Genomic DNA, 19,214 nt, shown 5'->3' on the forward strand with positions numbered 1-19,214 from the left:
TAAGCTGCCCCGGGTGTGAGCGGCCCGGGGTGGGGCCTGGACGAGAGGGAACCGGCAGCAGCTCCGGGCAGCCTCGGCCTCAGGATCCCCCAGTTACAGAACTGGATGGACCTGACTCCTTGCTCCCGAAGGGCTGCGTGGGAGGCTCGGAAGGCCCCAGGCAAGGGTTGGGGCGGCGGCTTCCGAGCGGGTCCCGAAGTGTGAGGCAGCGCTGGGGACCTTGGAATAGGAGGGGAGATGCACCCTCCTGGCCCCCCACCCCGGGCGGGGAAGGCGCTTCTGCGCCAAACTAGCTGGGAAAAGCTGCAGCACCCGACCCTCAGGCTCCTGCAGCCGAGATGAGCCCATGATACAGGCAGGCGAGGGAAGCGCGGCTGTCCGCGCAGCCCCAGGTGTGCTAAGGTTAACTGGCCACCTCCAGGACAGCCTGCCCCCGCAGTGCGGCCCCTGCCTTCCACCCTCGGGCGCCGGCCGGATCCTGGGCAGCACGGGCCACCGCCCCGGGATCGCCGGGCTCAGCGCGGCGCGGCTCCGTCTCAGCCTCACAAAGGCCGCGTGCGGCTGGAGCAGACGAGGAGCGGCCACAACTCTCAGATCTTTAATTACGCCCCTACCCTTCCCCCCACCCCATCGCCGGCTTCCAGCCCTTTAATCAATTTCACGATATTAAATATTAATTTCCCGCCAGCCAGTCTTTCTCGAAGGAGAGGCAGGGGACGGGCAGGGCAGCTCCGAGGAAGGGACGGCTTTGTAGGGTGTGACCTGGATAGTAGGGCGTGAGGGCTCTTAAGTGACCTGTGCCGGGAACGCGGAGCCACCGGATCTGCGCTTTGCGTCTGGGGAACTTGGAGAGTTATGAACGCCGGGATGCAGGCCTCCCGGAGGGGCAGCTAGGTGCGCCGAGAATCCCAGTGCGCTGGGCGACAGCCTCCTGCTCCCCAGCCCCCAGCCCCCAGCCCCGAGTCAGCTCCACGCGGGCCCGCGGCGCGCAGCGATGATGGATCGCGCCTGGCGGGGGTGATTTGGTGTTGATCGCACATTATCACTGGCAGGTTGGACTGGTTGCTGATGGACGACTTCTAGCGGCTGCAGCAGCAGCGTCTTCAGACACCGCGCGGGGACTCGCTTGCTCTGCGAGGGTCTCTCTTTTTCCCCCCAACTCCTCCCCCGCCCCACTTCCCAGACACAGGAGACCCTGAGAGTCCGAGCTGGATCTTGCGGCACCCAAGGCCGCCCGCCCCGGTCTGGGTCCTGGTGTGGGCCGAAGGCCGGGCGAGGAGGGGAGCCAGGACGCCTCTCCCACTTCCTCCCATTCCTCCTTCCCCGCCTGCCCCCTCCTTCCTTCCTGCTTCCCCATCGAAACCGGGAGGGCCTGGGTCACTCGCCGTGCGGTTTCCCCGCTGCCGGGTCCAGGCCGCAGGCGGCGGGGGGCAGCTACCCCGCCCCACGGCTCCCGCCCCTCTCCCGGGGCTCGCAGCACCGCGGCGCTGCAGTGCGCCCCTCCTCGCCTCCTTTTCTAAAGTGCCTGCAGATACAAAAGCGGTTTCGTAATGCCTTCCGTCTGCGAGAGCCGGAGGACCTTGGCTGACCTTTCGGAAACTGATTGCAACTGCCTGTTAACAGCCCGTACTGACCGCACCGAGCGGAGCGGAGGACAATCATTTAAGTGACAGACGGCGAGGTGGCCTCGGCTCAGTCGAGCGGCCTGGTTAAGCCCGCTCCGCCCCTCCCCCCGAGTCTCTCCCCACCCCTAGCTTCGGGCGCACTGCGGGCTGTGGCGGGCGCTCGGGCGGGCAGGGAGGGCGCGCCGTGCGCGCGCGCGCGCGCGCGCGTGTGTGTCCGCGATTACCGGCCGACGGGTTAACCCTTAGCCGAGCGGCCGGCCCTTTTGAGGCCGGACGCTGCTGGCTTAATCTGCCATCTGCAAAAGAGGAATAAAAGGGCCGCCTCCGCCGACTTTCCCTAATGGGTAAACTGTCCCCTCTCAGCGTGACCGGGGCTGCGTCCCTCCTGCTGCCGGGGAAAGATCCCGACCCTCGGCCCTTCCGGCACGTCTCTGGGTCCCCTCCGTGCGCCCCCTCCCTCCCCCGCACACAGACACCGACACGGGGAACAGCACGGGGACAACGCGAGGGGTCCAAAGGCTCCGAGAGACTCGCTGTGCAGTGGACGTGGGTGTTCCCAGTGTTTTCTGTTTTGGAAACTGGAGAAGGGTGGGGGGTGGGACCGCGCTGGGAAGGCAAGGTGGGGGAGGGGAGGCTGGTGACAGGGCACCTCGGGCTGCGCTCGCTCCCTCTCTCGGGAGAGATCGCCAGCTGCTCTCCAACAGGCAGCGCCCTGAAATCTATTTAAAGAGAGGGAAAGGGGAGGAGAACAAAGGGGGAGGAGGGGGGCGGCGAGCAGAGCCAGGGCGAGAGCGAGCGAGCAGGGAGGATCCGCCGCTCCGCGGGCACATCAAGCGCTCACATCTGTACACTCCGCGATCGATGGGGAGAATGGATAATATTTGTCAGCTGCAGACCTTTCTCTTCCCGGTTCCCGGGGAGGGGAGGGGGCGAGGGAAGGGGAGGGGGAGGGGCGGGCAGACCAGGCGAGAGAGGCCGCCTCAAGGACAGCGCGCTTCCCGCTGCAGCCACACGGAAACCCAGAGCCATGAAAGCCCGGGGATTTTTCTCTTATTATCATTATTAATTATTTTTTATTATTCCACAGCAGCCAGCGAACGCTCGGCGGCGCCCCTCCCCCGCTTGCCCGCCGCCTCCCTTTGTTGATTCTCAGCTGCGAGCGCGGCGGGCCCGAGCCGCCGCCGTCGCCGCCGCCGCCGCCGCCGCCGCCACCGCCGCCGCCGCCGCCGCCGAGCATGATCTGCTCTTGCGCCCTCGGTCGCAGCTGCGGCCCAGGAAGCCTGGGCTGCGTCCCCGCCCTCCGCCCCCCACGGCGCGGCCGCCCCCGCACCCCCCTCCCTGCTGCCCGCCACGAGGCCGGCCCAGCCTCTTCGCTGTTCCTCGCTGCGGCTCCGCGTCCCCAACGCCGAGCAGAGGCGCTGGCTGCTGCCGCCCCGAGCCTCCGGCCGCGCGGGGGCCTTCGCCACCCCCCACCCCGCGGCGGCTGCACTCTGATGCCGCCGTCCCCACACATGGTCTTCATTTCGCACACTAGCTGCGTGCTTCCTCTCCGCTCCCCTCCTCGGGGCTTTTCGGAACGAGGAGGGAGGTTTAGAGGAAGTTGGAAACCCAGCGAGCCCAGGGGAAAGGGGGAAAACCCTCGCTCTCGTTCTGAGCTTCCGAGGCGGAGGGGAGCGCCCCGCGGAGGGTGGGGCAGAGCCTGGGTGTCCTCCCCTTCCTCAGGTGCGGGAAGGGCGAAGTGAGGGGTGGCGGTCGGGGGAGGACAGGGAGCTGGAGAGCGAGAGCTCCAGGTCTGCTTTCGCTCCGTTCCCTCGCCCGCACGCACCGGCCAGGGCAGAAGTGACCCGCCCTCTCGCAACGGCACAGCGGGCCTGGGAGCCGATCGGATTAGCGGTCATCAAATGGGACCAAAGACACCTCAGACTGTCCCCTAGCTCCCGCGCGGGGGAGCTCCCTGGGCCTTTGCCCCCTTCCTCCTCCAAGATTGAAAGCCCAGAGCCGACGCCCCACAGGCCCGGGGTCCGGGCCCACTCGGGGGGGGGGGGGAACTGTGGTGCAGAAAGTTCTAGTCAGGGTTTACTTGTAGCTTTGCGCCCCCCATCCCCGCTGTCCTTCTGCGATTCTGGGCCAGCCTGCGGCGGCGTCCCCGACTGCTCCGCGGTCCTGGGCAGGGCAGGAAGCTGGCACGGCCGCCGGCTGGGCCGGCGCCACTTGGCCGGGCCGGCTGCTCGCTGGAACTCGCGCGGCACCTTCGCGCCGAGTCGGGTTCCCGGGTCTCCCGCCCGGTCACCCTGAGCGGCTGACCACCCCCAGCCCCCCGTCCGTCGTCCTCCCTCCGGAGTCTCCCTGTCTCCACCCGCCCTCTCAGCTTTTCCCCTCCTCGGTCTGTCTCAGGAGCCCCGTAGCGCAGTCAACCGCCCTTCCCGAGATTCAAAAAGAAGTTTTGTGTTTCCCCGGGGGCAGCAGCCTAATGCTTCCCTTGTTTTCCGGAACAAAGCAGACATTCAGTGGGGAGGGGGCAGGCGCTGACTCCTTCCCCTCCCCGCAGCACCCCGCACCCCTGCAGGTTCAGAACGCTCGCTCCCGGGCCCCGGTGGCCTGGGGGTGGCGTGGGGGCCCTTCTTCTCCGGGCTCGGCTACAAAAGCCTCGCCCTCGGCGCCTCCCCCCTTCCCCCCCAGCCTCTGCCGGGAGCCGGAGAGAAGGCGACAGGGTGTTTGGGTGAGGTTCCCAGCCTGGGCGGGGAGGGGGGGGCGCACGCAGCTGTTTACAGTGTGCCTGTGCTGCTGGAAGCTCAGCCGCCGCCGCCTGACAGCGTGGGGCACCCGCGCGCTGCCAGCTCAGAGGAGGCGCGGGGCGGCGAGCTCTCCGGCACTCGGCCCGAGGCCTCGGCAGCCCCGGGGCCCGGGCGCGCGGGGAAGCTCGAGGTCTCCAATAGCGCATTCCTCTTCTAGCCCACAGACATTCCCCCCCCCTCCCCAACAATGGTCTGAATCCGGTAGTGTATCAAAGGAACTGGGGGGAAGGAGTGAAGAGCTCGCAAGGGGCGCTCAGAGCAGTCTTCGCGCCCGGCTTCTGGGCACTCCTTCCCCTCGCCGGGGGTTAGTTCTCCGGCCAGAGTGAGCAAAGCACACCACTCTTGCGACTCGGAGATGCTTCTCCCTCCGGATAGCTCTTCGCAGGCCCACCTGCCCCTGCCCACCCTGCCCGATGGACTTCCCCTCGCCCCACCGCCGGGGGAACCGCTGCACTAGCTGTGCCCACGCGCGCCAGGCCTTCTTGTCCGCGCAGCGCTGCCTTAGATCCCGCTCCAGTTCTTCCCCTCTCCCGGGCCTGTGGCCGGCCCCCGGCGCCTCCAGCGCGGCCTGAAACTTGATCCCGTGTCGGAAGGACAGTGTGTAAACACCAGGCGCGCTCCGAGAGCCCGCGGGAGGTGCCGGGCGAGGGCCGCCCGGGCAGCTCCGAGGCCCCGCGCTCCCGCCCGCCTGCTCGCCCCGGCCACGATCGGCGGGGCCGCCGCCTCGCTCTCTGCCTTCCCAGTTGGCTCAGCTAATTGGAGCCGCCGCCGCCACCGCGGCGGCCTCTTGCTGAATTTTCTAGATCGTAACCGTTCAGTCGTGGCTGCTTGCGGCTCCCCTCCCCCTCCCACAGCTGTTATCTCCGCCGGCAACTTGTTGGTGGTGGGGACCGTCCCTCCGCGGACCCTGGCCTCAAGCTCGGTGTACACCCCAGCAGTTCGGAGGTGTGTTTGTGTGGGGCACGGGAGGGGAGGTAGAGTCTTATCCGAACTGTGAGGCTTCGCGCCAGGATCTGAAGCCCCTTGTTTTGGTGGATGCAGATGGTATCCAGGGGATCCCACGGGCAGAAAGCCATCGTCCTCGCTGTCTTGAACCAGGAGGTAGTGAGAGTCCCGGAGAGGCTTCAGGAACAACTCCACCAGCAGTTTTGGTTGGTTCCAGGAAAACGTTCAGAAGGGCGGGGTGGTGGGGAGGCCCACCGGGGCTGCCTACCTCCTCCAAAGCGAATCAGCTCTGAGCTCGTGCCAGGAGGCCCTCCTGGGCCCTTGGGTCCCCCCAGCTGAGCCTCCCTTCTCCCTTGGCCAGCTGTCTCATACCCTAGTCACGTGACCCTGCTAGGTGCAAACTGCGGGGTCTGCAAACTGTCAGGTCTGCATGGGTCTGAAGGAGGCCCAGAGCCTGGCCCGACGGCCAAGGTGGGAAGGAGCCAGGGAGTTTGGTAGCGCCGAAGGACTCAGGAGGACGTTGCTGACGATGCTGGGGCAGTTGCTCTATATCCAACATTCGCCCTAGAAGGTCTTCCTCTGAAAAGAACTTTTGCTAGTGGGTTTCACAGGCCCGGGGCCCGGGGTTGTAAAAGTGACTGCACCCCGAGCCCGGAAACGCATAAATACAGGCAGGCAAACTCCCAGGGGGCTGGGTCTGTGAGCCACCACCGAGGGGATCTACAGCAGCCAGAGAGCATCAGCTTTTCCTGTGACAGTTCTGAGAAGGGCCCCCTGTTCCCTCCCTTTGATGGTTTCTCTGACAACTGTTAGGGAACAAAGGGGCAAGGCCACTGGCTCATTAACTGTCATTTTCTAACACCTCTTTCCTTCCCTTCTAACTTTTACCCAAATTGCCACTTTGGGGTTTTCCTGAGGTGTGCTTTCTATTTATAGCCAGAGCAAGATTTCCGACTCGATCCATATTGATTTAAGCTATGGTAAAAAAAAAAAAAAGGGAATCTATAAAACTAATATTATAAGTTAGTGTCTGGGATAACACTTCAATAGGTCAAGTTCACCTAGTTCTTTGGCATCTATAAACCTCCAGGCCCTTCCAATCAGATAACCTAAGTGTGTCTCCCACTGTTAGTTTCTCTTCTCTTTTCTGTAGTAGAAAAAAAGGAATCCTTTCAAAGATGTTTATTCTTCTTCACCCCTTCGCTATCAGTGCGCGAGAACCTTGTTTCTGTGTAGAGGAAAGTGTATTTCTGTGTTTTGATAAAGAAGAAAGTAATTTGTGTTCCTCTTCAGGCCTGAAAAGATAATTGTGCGTCCCGGGAGCTCGCTCTTCTCCTGGCTGTTTAACAGACAATCTGGATTGTTGTTCTGTAGCAGGAGTACTTCAGTGTCCCAGCCTCCTTCTCGTCGTCGTCCCCTTCTCTGTCACCAGCCAGCCATCACCAGGCCCTTCAGCAGGTCACATGGCCGAGGGTTTCTGTCTTGAAGGCTGGTGGTGCCTCAGAAGACCCTGTGACTCCGAGCCTGATTCACAGTTCTTTTACTGTGCAAAGAATATTCTGAGCCATTGGGATTCCCAGTCCATCTCCCTGAAAGCTTATGCCAAGAGCTCCCCATGGGGCCTATCGGTGATGGATGTCATGAGGCCCTGGGAAGGAGCCATTATGGTGGGAAGTGTTGAGTGCTTGCCTGCAGGACGCAGACCTGAACCAAACTGAAGTGCAAATGGCAGCAAAAAGGACGGCTCCATCCACCTGGTAGCTTGCTTGGAAGTAAATCCTACCCCATCCCACTCCGCAGCTAGTAGAGCCTGGGAGCACATCATTCCTTTGGCCTCCCTTTAGCGTGACTTAGGAATGGTACGGTTCAGCATATCAGGAAGCTGAGAGGCATCCACTACTCCTCACTTCCCCTGGCTCTGGGCTCGGGAACTTGCCGTTCCTGCCTCTTTAGAGGAGCTGGTTGTGTTCCCGAAGCAGGATCGCACTGTGCCGCCTCCCCAGGGATCCCCAGCTATTGATTTTTAATATCCGTATTCAATATTGTGTATTAAATATTGAATCCATGCACGAGAGGATATGATGCAAATCACCAGCCGTGCCTGAGACTTTAATAGTTGTTTTATTGCCCGGAAACCACAGTTGGACGCGAGGCATCCTGCAGCCGAGGCTGGGGGTGGGGATGACAGGCAGAGAGGAGAGCTGAGCAGACAAGCAGAGCGGGGCCTCCCAGAGATACAAGACCTCTGGAATAGCCACTGCTGAAGGCATGGCCAGGCACCGACAGCTCACCCCTGGGCAGGTGGGTTGGGGGCCAGCTCGCAGGCTGCTATGGAAAGAGCGGACGGAGGCTGTTGGGTGAGACCTGAGTAGAGGAAGAGGTGTGAGGCTGTGTCCTTCCTTCCTGGACTTCCCTAACTGGACTGTTCATTCCCGTCCGGCCATCCCCCTTCCCCTCCACACAGATATTCACCCAGACACACACACACAGAGCTATTGAACAGGAAAGTGAACTTGGGAGCAGGAAACCCCAGGCCTGGGGCCTCCTCCACCACTCTTAGCTCTGAGACCTTGGTGCAGACCTCTCTTAACCCCTCTGGGCCCCATGTCTCTCCTCTGCCAGTGGGGGTAACGCTATCTGCTCTACCTCCCTCACAGCCCGGTGGGGAGGCCGGTGCAAAGGAGATAATATTCAGGGAAAAGGCTTTTGTAAACCGTCAGGCCCCACATAGGCTGGCTGAGGGATTAGTGCTGGCTTTCCCTTTATGCTCCCCTTGTCCTCCAGGCTGTGGCTCCGGGCTGGCTTCTTTTCTCTCAGGCGTGCGCCCCCTCCCCTGTTACGGGCCCTCTCCTCCTCTCCTCTGGCCACCTCCGCTTGGTCTCCCGGGCTCCCCACTCCGCCGGGGCTCTGCACTCAGGCTGTGCAGTTAGGTTTCGAGGACGCCCAGCAGGGAGACAGGAAGGGCGAGAACGACTCGTGTGTGTGTGTGTGTGTGTGTGTGTGTGTGTGTGTGTGTGTGTGTGTGTGTGTGTGTGTGTGTGTGTGCGCGCGCGCGGTGGGGGTGGGTACAGCCAGTGTGCCGCCAAGCCAACAGCCGCGGGAAAGCGCTCAGCTTCATTCGAGGAGGAGAGGCGCGCTCCGCGGCTTGCTGCCCCGGGTTGCGGAGACAGCGGGGGGAGAAGTGGGGAGGATCAGTGAGTAGGGGACGCTGCTGGCCTAGTGGGGGGTGGGGTGGGAAGGAGCGGCGGAGAACTTGAGGCTGGGGGTCTCTTCTCACATGACGCTGTTCCTCCTTGCGGGAAGTCCAGTCTTGTTTCCCGATTGTTGGAAAGTCAGGGCGTGGGCTTTGCCGTAGGGGTCTTGCGACCGGGAAGCTGGAATGTCAATTCTGTCGAGGGTGGCGGCCTCCCAGCGCCTCCAAGTCAGATAAACAGTTGCCAGAGCCCCCACCCCCCCCGCCCCAGGGTGGAGACTCGAGGGCTGCACTCTTGCCTTGAGAAAGTGCGGAGCTCCTCAAACCCATACCTTTGTCCGGGGGTCAGGGAGGGGCGGGGACCAGAGGGGTACCTATCGTTTAAGCCCACTCCGTGGACCCCACCATCTGCTGGGAAGGTCCAAGCTGACTCGCCGAGCCAGCCCAGGCCCAACAGAGACCAGCTCTGGCAGTAGGCCCTGCCGGGAGTCCGCGTCGGCTTCCCTGGGCGCGCAAATCGGGGGACGCCAGGCAGGGCCTGGCTGCGCACGCCTCCGCGTCGGGGCTCGGGCATCTGCTGCTGCCTGCGTTTCCGGGTCTGCGGCTGAGCCTCCCTGGCTCTCTCCTCCCGCTTTGTTTCGCTGCCAACTTCTCGCCTGCCCTCGCCAGTCTCCTGGGTCGGCCGGTCGCGCTCTGCCTCCCCGAGTGCGTCTCAGCTTTTACGCTGCCTCGCTCTTTGCGCACGTGTGTGACCGCCTTCCCTCAACCCAGGCTCAGCTCGGCCTCTTCTCGCGGGCTACTTGGCACTGCCCTCGGATCGCTGCGAGTGCGCACCCCTGGCGCCCCCTCCCCCGCCCCAGGCTGCAGCGTCCGGGGCTCGGCGACCTCCGGGACTGAAACATGCTGAGGTTCTGGTTTAGCTCCCCGAAAGCAAACCTAAGAGGGCTCGGAGTATCCCTCACTGCGCTCCTCGTTGCTCCCAGCCCTAGGCAGCAACTGGAGGGGGACTTTTATGAGACCTACTTTGCAGAGTTAAAGGGAACCACTTCTGCGGCCGACCTCGCGCCGTCTGTGGCGTTTTGCGAACTCTCGAGACTGTAAGCCTCTGAGAATTTGAGAACACGGCTATGCCGCTGACCCGAAAGTTGGCCGGACGTGTGGGTCCGGGTGGCGGTGCCCGAACTGCGTGTGCATGTGCGGATCGCAGGGACTCTCGGTGGATTAGCCGCCACAAAGGGAGGAGGACGGGGCGCAGGCCTTGGACGCTGGGGCTGGGGGCCAGCCGGGGGCCTGCGAACACCCTAGGCCCCGGGACAGGTGAAGACACCCTTCCGAGCCCGCCCCCTCCCCCTGGGACCCGTGCGCGGCCGGTCTCTGAGGCGGAAACACCGTCCAACTCCTTGAAAGTAAACTTGCCGCGAGGGGAGCGAAGGGGGAAGGGGGCTGGCGGGGGTGTCTGCGTCGGGAAGGCTTGTGTCAAGTTTCAGCCCCTAATGACTCGCGGTGGCAAGGTGCCAGGGCCCTGGGAACGGCGGCAGGGGGAAGGGCGGCGGGGGGTCGGGGTGAGAGTGACCGGACTCGCGAACCCAGAGGCGCACCGCGCGTTCTCCGGCCGGAGGAGGCCGGCGGGGCGGGGGCGGCGGGCGGGGAGGGGGCGCTCCGAGAGCCGCCTGAGCCGAGAGGAGCTCAGGCATCTTCCGCAATCCATTCATGCACTGAAGCGCGTGCAGAGCTGCTGATCGCTGCCATTGTTACTCGCGGGCGGTGTGGGAGCCGAGCCTCCACTCTGGCGAGAGATAAATGGCCTCTGACAGCCCCTCCTCGCCAAGACAGCTCCTCGGATTTCACCGCGCGGCGGCTCTCAGGTCTGTGCCTCGCTCGCTTCCCGGTGAGAACCTTTAAATCAGCCTCCCGGCCCTCCCTCCTCCCGGACGCTGCCCCCCGCCTGCTCAGGCCCTGGCAGGGCCCCGGGCGCGCTGCGCGCAGTCTCCGGCCCCCTCCCCACCTGGTGGGGAGGACAAGGTGGGGAGCTCCGGGCGGACCCGCGGGCCGCGGGGGGAGGCGGCTGGAGCCCCCCGCCCCAGCTCCGCACCTCCCCCGGAGCTGAGCCCCGCGCCCCGCCTCCGCGCCCACAAGATGGATCAGGCTACCGTGCGGAGAGCGGGCTGTAAATATTTAAAAAGTCTCTCGCGCGCCGGCGGTAATGGCTTTCGCAGTCGGAATGTGTGCTGGGAGAAGAGAGGAAGGGCGATGCGTGTACCGTGTTGCGAGATGGGGGAATTGTTCCTATTCCTCCCCCCCCCCCGCCCTGGTCCGGGGTGGGCTGCAGGTTCCGGCTTCCCGATTTCCCGCCCTCCGTTCTCTGCCGCCGCGTCCCACGATAGTGTTTGAGAACGCCAATCGATAGGGAACTTGAGCATGGCACGGCGACGGAGGCTCGGACGAGGTGACCTGGAGCCACTCTCCCCTTCAGGGTCTCCCGAGGTTCTAGGCTGGGACTGGTCCGAGACCCCTGGTCCAGGTCCGCTTCTCCCTGATGCACAGGGGAGGGCGGGAAACGCACAGGTTGAAGCCCCCTGAGTTTGGGTGGTCGCTAAAGCCCGGACGGGGGTCTCTGCAGCGGGGCCCTGAGCCCCGTTTGTGCCTTTGCTCCCCTCCCCATGCCTCTCTTAAGCCTTGATGCACTCTAAAGGAGAGCCCTTCCCCCGCGCCCCCCCCCCCCCTTTGAATCGGAAAGTAGCTTTGTGGCTGCTGGGACCAAAACCTGGGAGGAGGCAACGCGGGGAGATTGGGGGGGGAGGTGGCGGTGCCTCGATCCCAGGCTCAGTGGAGGTCACTCGTGGATGTGGAGGGGGATCCTTCGTACTGCTTGCGACTGCGGGCCTGGGATCTTTAAGGCTGAGCCCAGCCGGATGGAAGAGGTGGGGGAGGGGCATCCAGCTTTCTGGGCTTCTCGGCTGGGAGAGGCTTAATGGGCCCACCACAGGGTGTGTGCCGGCTGAGGCTGTCGCCTTTGCCAGTGGCCCCTCCCTGGCGGGGCGGGGGCGCCGAGTTGCCCAGAGCTGGGGCGGGCCGGGCGCCGCGGGTTCGCGCGGAAGGTTGGAGGGTGTGGGCCCAGGCTGGGGCTGCTCCTCTGCACCCGTCCGCTCCGCCCGCTCGGGGACCAGCCAAAGTGTGGGTGCTGGCGGCATGTCAGGGCGCGCCAGGGCTGCTCTCCGCGTTCGAGCGCGTGGAGCTCCCGACTCCTGGCAGCTCCGCGCACGCAGCTTCCAGGGGCTAGTGTTGCGCCCTACTCGCTTGTTTGTCTCGTGTGAGCCTCGTAAACCGCCCTGATTTATTACCCAGACTAAATGCTTAATTTGTGAATATGAAACAGATTAAAAGGGGCGGGGGGGGAGGGGGCTTGGGGTCGGCATATTTTAGCAATCAGACCAAAGCAGACCGGCAGATGTTTCAAATTTGTCGACATTTTCAGGCTCATGTGGAAAGCCAGCCAGTATGGTCAAGAGGTCCTTTCTCCTTCCTTCAACCTGAGAACTTGGCAATGATCAAAAGGAGGTGATTAGTAGCTACAGAGAAAAGACACCAGCAGGCAAGGAGTTAACAGAGGCAGAGCCCTTCACCTCCAGGATTGGAATGGGGGTGAGGGGTGAGAGCTGGTCACAGAGGCGAGAGGGGTCCGGACTAAAAAGGCCCAAGTCCTGGAAGCCAACTTTGAAGAATAAAGTAGGGGATCCATTAAAAGTTAATTCGGCAAATAAACTTCATTTGCGATAATACAAACAGGAAAGATGGAAAGGCCGACTTAAAATAGCCAAAAGATAATAAACAGAAATCGTTTTTATGTGGCCCGTACATGTGGTCGCTACAGTGATCTGCAGCGGCATGGGCCTCTCCCGAGCACCCTCTCCCTTGGAAGAGCCCCCATGTGTACAGGCAGTGTTTGGGTTTTTTTTTTTTTTTTTTTTTTGGCATTTGTCATTCCGGGGCAACTTCACACATCAAAGGCGAGCACAGTGTTCTTATCAGCTCCCTGGTTTCAGCCGCCCAATGAAGCAGATACAGTTTCTATAAATTGGACTTCTCCTCTGGGTTTTGATTGATCATCACCCTATGAGATTATTGAAAGTCTAATGTCTCATTTCACTTTCTCCAAGGGGTGAGGAGGGGAACAGTTTATTGGAAGTCAGGCCACGTGAAGATTCTGGTGTTGTGCAATAGTAATGCCCATTATCCCGGGTATATCAGCCTCTGGAAAGTCCCGTGCATCTCCTGCCGGTGCGTTGTACCACCTTCTCCCTACCCCCTCCAGGTCTCGGCTTCAGTGACTGTGAACAGGTACAGTACAAACTAGCGCCTTCTGGAGCCTTTGTAGTTAGAAGGAGAAAATGGCTGTTGACTAAAAATAAGGCAAGAAAAGATTCATTTTTTAAAACATTTATTATTAACTCAAGAATCCCCTCTCAAGGACCGTTTCCTGCTCCAAACGTTTTTGTTCTCCTTTTGCCTCGGTACCGTCTTTCATTTTCTTAAAGTTGATTATGGTCCCTCTGTCTTGTCCTCAGCCAGACAAAGGCTTAGGGAAAGTCAGAGAACGTATTCATTATATGTTTCTTGTAAACTGACTTTCCATTTCCCCCTAACACGTTTAGTTGGCTTGGTGTTTAGTTCAGCACTCAATTGCTGCAAATACGCTGCTTAAAAATGCTGTCTTTATTAAAACAGATAAATGAATGCAGAGACCTTTCTAATTTCAACTCGCGTGGGCTAGAAACAGAACAGAAAACCGAAAGCGAGAGTAAGAACGAGGGAAAGGCAGCGGGGAGGAGAGAGAAAAGAGACCAGGACACACACACACACACACACACACACACACACACACGCAAGCACACGCAAGCACACACACGCACCGAGCTTTCCTTCTGCCATTCCTCCCCCCTCAGCCCTGTTAAACTGGTCCATACAATTGTCCCTGGCCGCACCCTGCAGCTCGCCGCCTAAGGCGATCATTAGCTGAGAATGGACAGCCTCCTCTACCTGCTGGCAGCCCATCACTTACCAGCCAGGGGGGAGGCTGGCTGCAGGCTCCTGTGCCTGGGCTGGGCCCCATTTGCTCAGCCCGAGAGGGGTCCTGGGTCCTTGCCCCTGGGTGCATTGGTGCCTAATTAAACTCTATCCAGGGCGACGTGCACTAAATATACGAAGGCTGAGAGGAAGCTGGGGTGGGCTGGGGTGGGGGGGAGGCGGTCATTACCTGGGCAGAGAAAGTGAATCTTCTGAGAGAGACAGGAAGGGATCCCTCGGGTCACTCTCTGTTTGTCCTCAGCAGAGCGTCTGAGGGCACATTTAACTCTCGTGCCGAAATCAAGGAGACATGGAAATGAAGAAGAAAAAAAAAAAAAGTCCAGAGCCCACACAGAACTAAACAGGGCCTGTGTCACCACCAGGCAGGAGGGAGGTCTTCCGTAGCTCCGAACAGACAACGCTAGCTGCAGAAAAATGACTCGGGTGCCCTTGTGGCATTGGAGTCATTGCTCATGTGCCACGGCCCCGTCGCACGTGGGAGCCGGAGCTGTATAAATGGCTGTGAGGGCAGAGAGGAGCAGACGTGTCAGGAGCCCAAGGACCAGGTGTGTAGGTTGTGAAGCTAAACGGACCGTGGAAAAGCAGAGGAAGCATCCTCTGCTGAAGGCCAGGGACCCCACTAAGACCGGAGCCCTGGCAGGACGGAAATGGCCAGACCGGGGCTTAAAGCAACAGCTGGGAAAACAGGAGTGCGCGCAGATCTCAGAGCGTAGCCGCCAGGGCTTTTACTGAGCCCCCATTTAGTCCAGCTGAGGAAATCGGTTCAGAGCGTGACAACGCTAGCTCAAGGTGACACATCAGTGGCAAAAGTAGGACCAGAGCCCAGAGCTCCCTGCTTTGGGAATCAGAGGAGGAAGAGGACTTCTGGTTAGAGAGGGACCCAGGGTGATCTTGGTCACTGCAGAGCCCAGGTATTTTTGTCACATAGCGTTTGTTAAGCGCTTGCTGTGTGCAAAGCGCTGCGCTGGGCCTACGAGACCACAGTGCTAGGAGCCCTCAAAGGCCCGAGCAGGTGAGTAGGGGGTAACACAGGCCATGAAGGACGGTGGGCGAGGGAAGAAGGAAGCTGGCCACTCGAAGGGCCACAGCGAGGTTTACGGGAGGGCAGCCTGGACATGAGGCCACTCTCCCAGGGTTGGAGGTGCGAGAGAGGCCATCTGGACCAGGGCCTCTCACTACGCTGTCGTCGGAGGGCCTGCCAGCTTTGCCCAAGGCAGGCCGGGAGAGTGAGTCTCGTGCGAATGGAGGAGGCAACTTTTCTAGCTCGAGCACTACCTGCAGCTCTCTCTCTTGCTCTGGACAAATACGAGAGTGTAGCTTGCCCCCCAAAAGCTCCTGGATAAATGGAGGCTCTCTGGGGGAGCTGGTAAGGGAATACCGCCTCCCTTAACAAAATAAACCCGAGACTCCAAGGTGTAGCATTGGAAACAGTCTTCCAGCAGAGACAGGGGGCTGGCTTAAGTGCCCCCCCCCACTCTGCGCCCTCTGGATTCCACCCGCCCCTTGGGGCGCTCGCAGTGTGATCACAGGTGCCCTCCCTGCAGCCATCTGGCCTCCGCCCAGCCTCTGCTCTTGGTTTCTCTAAGCAGAGGCAAAACACACTGGAACCTTCAAAGCACATTCCTAAACACTAAGGGAGAGCGGTGGGGAAGCGAAAACAAAGGCCCAGGAGCGCTGGAGCAGTTCAGCTTACAGAGTCTGTGGGCCAACAGGGCTGGCCCAAGTTCAGTCAGACTTCCTGGCCGCGGGCCAGCTGGAGCTGGCAGCCTGCCCCGTCCAGCCCACCACTCAGGCCCACGTCGCCCCCCAGCCCGGGGCACACCCTCGCACCTAGCCCGAACCCCAGGAAAGCCTGCTGCCCCGTAGCAGTGCCCTCGGCCCGCCCTCTCCTCATCTAGGTGGCTAGCTGCAGACAGCCAGCGGATGGCCCCTGCAGCCGTCCACCCAGAGCTTGCCAAGAGTGACGGGGTTGCCAGTGGCCCAGACCCTCGGGGCGGCCTGGTGGGTCTGGCAGGGGTGAGGGTAGCTTCAGGCCTTGAGCAGCCAAGTGCGGTGGTTGTGAACACTTGGTCGCTGTTTACCCTCGTGCGTCATAAAAATATCATCACGTTCTATGTGTGTCATGGCTGGGAAGCACTGCTAACTCGCGATAAGTGTGACATCCAGGCCCCAAGAGGTACCCCTTCATGTCACGGGGAGAGTATCGGGCCAGATGGACCCTGTCCGAAGGTGAGCGCGGCTCATTCATTCCACAAGCACTCCATAGAGCCCCCTCTGTCTGTTGAGCACGGTGCTTGAGACTGTTGGGGGTGGCTGGGGGAGACTCCAGGCTACCGGGCTCTGGGCCCCTCCTTAGAGAACCTACAGTCTCCCCGAGACACTTAAGCCCCACGCGGCTGAAAGCCTCTCTGTGCTCACAGCACCTAAAGCCGGCCAAAGAGTGGATGGAGTGTTTCTGCCCACCTTCCACTTACAGCTGGATAACCAAAGATCTCCCCACACTCTGAGCAGCCAGCCTGCTGGATAGGGACTTGGGAACCGGGAGTTCTGCGCTCTCTTTCCTGAGGTTCCACCCAGACGATGTCACGTGCACGGCAGATGCTACGGACAACACCTGCCTGTGGCACAAAATTCCGAGAATATCAAGGGGCGCCTCTCCGCAGTCCCACCACACCGTTCTTCAGCCACCCAGGCTGCCTCTCTATAGGCAATCACCGCTCCCGGTTTCTTGCTTACCCTCCCCAACACAGTCTATTTTCTTTTTTAGAAAAATTTTGTCCTCGCCCCGCAGCATGTGGGATCTTAGTTCCCTGACCAGGAATCGAACCCGTGCCCCCTGCAGTGGAAGCATGGAATCTTAACCACTGGACCACCAGGGAAGTCCCCCAAGATAGTCTATTAAATCTAATTCATTTTGTTTATTTATTTTTAATTTATTTGTTTTATTTACTTATCTTTGGCTGTGTTCGGTCTTCGTTGCTGCGTGCGGGCTTTCTCTACTTGCGGCGAGCGGGGGCTGCTCTTCGTTGCTGTGCGCGGACTTCTCATTGCGGTGGCTTCTCTTGTTGCAGAGCGCGGGCTCTAGGCGCGTGGGCTTCGGTAGTTGCGGCACAAGGGCTCAGTAGTGGCTCGCGGGCTCTAGAGCGCAGGCTCGGTAGTTGTGGCACACGGGCTTAGTTTCTTCGCGGCATGTGGGATCTCGGACCAGGGCTCGAACCCATGTTCCCTGCATTAACAAGCAGATTCTTAACCACTGTGCCACCAGGGAAGCCCAAAGCTTATTCTTTTTAAAAACATTTAAATTTTATTTTGAAAAAAAAATCCCAAACCCACAGAAAAATGTAAAGAACAAGTACAATGAACACAGGTTTTTGAAAGCACTATATTTATTCAACACTCCTACCCTTGGAAAGAATTCAAAACCCCTTCAAAGATCTGAATTAATTTAACTTTATCTTAAAATGTTACTTAGGCCCTCATGGATACGTTGCTTGTACAGGGTGCTCCCCTTATAGCCCCCAGCACCTTATTACTGCTCTTAGCTCGTGGGAGGTTTGCGGGATTCAATAGCGAAGACAACACAGTAGCTGGTAGGGCGCAGCCAGGCTGCCCTGGTTCCTTCCAAACCTGGCTCGGCCACTTGACCAGCTGCGTGGCCTTAGGCAATTGCTCTCAGTGTGGCCTTGGGCAATGGCTCTCGGTGCCTCACTTTGTTTGTCTATAAAAGTGGGGGGAGATCAAACAACAGATTTCATCATGTTGGGAGAATTAAGTTAGTTGATGGAGATAAAGCAAGTAAAATAATGCCTGGCATATAGAAGGTGCTTAACAGGTATTGGGGAGACGAGACAAACACATTTGGTATCAGCTTTGCTTCGGTGATTGCACGTGAGTCATCTGGCCCTGAGTTTATGGCCTCCTAGTTTTCATCAGTAACCGCGAGAGAGGCCGGACGAAACCCAGAATGTGGCTTCATAATCCTTCCCAGCCTGAGAGAATTGCCCTGGCTCAGCTCTGCTCGGAGCCGGGGGCTTCCCCTGGACAGTTTCCACACTCATGAAGAGTTTCTAGCCGTGCTTATTAAAAAGCTATTTGGAGGGAAAGCCTTTTTTTTTTTTTTTTTTCCCTCCCCATTTTCTAGCCTGGCTAGTTGCTTCCCTGCTGATAGAACCATCTTCGAAGAAAGAACTAGCGTTTACTTTCGGGACAAAGCCAGGAAGAATACATCCTTCTCCCTCGGGGAGTTCCTGGCTCACAAAGGCCCGTTTCAGGCCCAAGTTGAGGGTCAGACGGGGCAAGTGGGTACGATCCCAGGAACCACCCCCGACCCCCGCATCTGACAAGCCAGAGAGGGTCTTAAGGACCCTCAGACAAAGTTGTCCGATGCTCTTCACATGGGCAGCGTCGAACGGCAGATGTCTGAAGAACCAGAGGCAACAGACGACACGGGAAAAATAAGGGAATTTGTTTAAAGGTATACTTTGCTCTGTGCTATAAAATACCGCACCTAATGCTCGGCTTTGACGGCTGTAGTGTCTGACCTTGACATTGTGGTGTTTCTGCCGTATAATTTAATTAACGTGTGATGCTGGCCCAGTGCCAGGGAGTCAAATGTCCTGATGGCTCTTGGAAGCCACATCAGTCCCTTTGAAGTTCCCCCCAGTGAACTGACACACAGAAACCTCCTAAGGCTTCTGAGATGGGCCACAGGAATTTTGCAGTGTCGTGGTCCCATCGGACGGCACTGGCCAAGCCACCTGCTGACTTGTCACAGTTCTGGAGGCCTGCTGCGGTTTCTGAGCGCCCTAACCACGGGGAGCGGCTCCTTGAGGGAAAAAAGCCCTCACCCCTCATCGGGGAGAGTATCCGGTGATCTCCTGCTCACAGATTTTTTTTTTTCTGCACAAAGTGTTTTCTTCTTCCTCAACTTTGCCTATCACCAAGTCGTTGAGCTTCACAAAGGAACACAAATTAGACAAGAGGCATATTAATCGAAGGCAAAAAGGACTCTCCACCCATTCCGCACATAATTATGTATCACCTAGCATGCACCTACTAGGGCTTTGGGCGTTTATAGCAGGGAACAAAACAGTATCTTGGCCATCATGAAACTTTGTTTTACTTGAGAAACAATAAGTGCATGAGCTATATATATATATATATATATATATATATATATATATAAAACATTTCAGGTTATAATAAATCTATGAAGAATTAAGAAGGGTAAGGGGAGGGACTTCCCTGGCGGTCCAGTGGTTAAGACTCCACGCTTCCAATGCAGGGGGTGTGGGTTCAGTCCCTGCTCTGGGACTGAAATGCACACGCTGCACAGCACGGTCAAAAAAAACAGGGGGTAAGGGAGAGATGAGATGTTCTTTTAGATGGTAGATTGTGCATTGATGGACTAAAGTGCCCAGGTGGTGTATCAGTCCACACTTGCTGCAATTATGCTGTATAACGAGCTACGACCCCCAGACTTAGTAGTTGACATCAGTAAGCATTTAGTTATCACATCCGTGTCTATGGATCCCCTGTGGTTAGACTGTGCCCGACTGGGCTTGACCGCAA

The 19,214-nt window shown here is 59.4% G+C and overlaps 1 protein-coding gene across 3 annotated transcripts in view; it reads left to right on the plus strand.

Annotated features, from left to right (window-relative positions):
- Positions 1 to 19,214, plus strand: part of BCOR (BCL6 corepressor) — a 116,216-nt gene that overhangs the window by 18,339 nt on the left and 78,663 nt on the right. The window contains exon 1 of one of the 3 annotated variants that reach the window (XM_033849985.2): positions 10,300 to 10,423. The exons of 1 other annotated variant lie outside the window; for it this stretch is intronic. The gene's annotated coding sequence lies outside the window, so the exon portion shown is untranslated. Of the gene's footprint in view, positions 1 to 10,299; positions 10,447 to 19,214 lie in introns of those variants that run through there. One more of the 3 variants, XM_033849986.2, reaches the window with a different exon arrangement.

This window comes from Tursiops truncatus, chromosome X (assembly GCF_011762595.2).
Source record: "Tursiops truncatus isolate mTurTru1 chromosome X, mTurTru1.mat.Y, whole genome shotgun sequence".
NCBI lineage: Eukaryota > Metazoa > Chordata > Mammalia > Artiodactyla > Delphinidae > Tursiops > Tursiops truncatus.